The sequence below is a fragment of the Cryptomeria japonica genome, unplaced genomic scaffold, assembly GCF_030272615.1.
Source record: "Cryptomeria japonica unplaced genomic scaffold, Sugi_1.0 HiC_scaffold_13, whole genome shotgun sequence".
Classification (NCBI taxonomy): Eukaryota; Viridiplantae; Streptophyta; class Pinopsida; order Cupressales; family Cupressaceae; genus Cryptomeria; species Cryptomeria japonica.
The window spans coordinates 418,729-420,840 of NW_026728835.1; positions in this window are offsets into that span (position 1 = coordinate 418,729).

A 2,112-nucleotide genomic window follows, 5' to 3' on the forward strand; every position below is an offset into this window, starting at 1 on the left:
TCTGAATGAGACATGTGTTAGAAGGTTTTAAACTTAATACGTCTGAACCAGTGACTATTTATTGTGACAATACAAGTACAATTAATATTTCAAAAAATCATGTATTACATGCAAGAACTAAACACATAGAATTGAAATATCACTTTCTAAGGGAGAGAATACAGGAAAAACAAGTCAGAATGGAGTATGTGACAAGCAAAGAGTAGCTAGCAGACATTTTCACAAAACCATTGCCGAATACTACCTTTGAGTACCTCAGAGGTAAATTAGGGATCAGACCCCTACACAAGAAAAACTAGGATACAGGAGATGCATCTATCTAGTATGCTTATTGAAAACTTTTCACTATGGATTGAGGAAATGATGGCTACTCCGCAAGGGGAGTAGCTTAGATGAGATTTATAGAGATGTTGAAGACAACAACAACAAATTTGATGACTGACGATGCATATGCACTTTTGGCATTGCTGTCAAAGGGGGAGAATAAGATATTGTATTGGGGAGAAGAAATATATTAGCCTAAGGCTGATGTGTAACGGAAAGGGGGAGAAGAAATGAAGATTTAGTTCCAGGTGGAGAAGAGAAGAACCAACAGAAGAGTGAAGTGCAGTAGAGAAGTTCTAAAACTGAGCAACATGATTTTAGTTGAATATGGTGGTGTTTATGTTGGTGTTCCCATCAATACCAAAGGGGGAGGATGTTGGAATGATTGGCATAAATGATGCAGATGAAGAGTGATGACTAAATCGGTAAAGGACTATTTGTGATGAAGAGATTCAGATTGCATGGTTGGATGAATTTGATCAGTTATTTGTGATCTTAGTCTTTTTGGTCTACCGAAAAGAGCTTACTGGTAAAGAAACCAAAAACGGGGAATTAGGACCTTAACCGATAAATGAGGAAATGTTTTGATTAGATCTGGCTCGATTAGTGATGATTGAAGTGTTGCGGTTTGGAATGTGAGTTTGTATCATTGTAATATGTATTTGACTAGAACCGCATCATGTTTTGGTTACCGAAAGTCATGTGTATGATTTTTGTTGCATTTTTGCAAGGGTTTAAGAAGGGTTTAAGGACCGGTAAATAATTCTCTTAACCGATAATGATTTTTGGTTTGGTGGTGATCTACATCAAGTTCAAATATTGGAGGTGACGCAGTTGGCACCGCATGAAGTTTTTGAATGATGTTTTGGTGCGTTTGAAGAGTGAATTTCTCAGGAATGTGCGAAGTGCTTAGCAAAGTGTTCTAAGGATTTTACTTTGTATCAAATCGAGATGCAATGATCAATCAACTATTGTAATTGATTTGTAATTGATTGTAATGATTCATATGATGATCAATGATGATCTGTAATAAGTTGTCAAAGATCTGTGATGATCTATGTTGTAAGTATTAGGGTTTTGTAATCGACTAGGTTGTGAAGGTTATTTAGGTCAGGACAGTTGATGTTTGTTGTGTTGGTGGTTTTGAGAAGAGTGTGAAGCCGAACCAGATTGTGAGAGATCTGCTAGAGTGTAGTGGATTTGGAGTAGAATTGGATTTGATCAAGCAAGTAGTTAAGTGTTATACCCATATCATTCATTGTTGTTCCCTAGTAGTTGCAGCAGTCAAAATCCCTTAATTGGGTAGGTCCTAATAGGCCTTACATTGTAAATCCCTTAACCAGGTAGCTCAACATCTGAGGGTTAAATCCTCTTGCAAGGTTGATCCTAACAGGTCAAAGCTCCTAATAGGGCTCATCATCTAAATCCCTGAACCAGGTAGTTCAACATCTGAGTGTTAAATCCTCTTGCGAGGTTGATCCTAACAGGTCAAAGCTCCTAACAGGGCTCATCATCTAAATCCCTTAACCGAGTGACTCCTAACATGGTTTGTTCCTAAAAGGGCATCTTTGTAAGCTTCTAGCTGAGCTAGGCTCCTAACATGGCACATTCCGAAAGAGTGCACAATTTTTGTGGGTACCAATTCCTACCGTGGTTTTTCCCTATTTGGGTTTCCACGTGAAAAACATGGTGCTCATGTGGTGATTGTTTATGATGTATTGATTTGATTTACTTTTAGTTTATGCATGTTGATGAACAATTGATGAGAAAATTTATTAAATGAGTTTA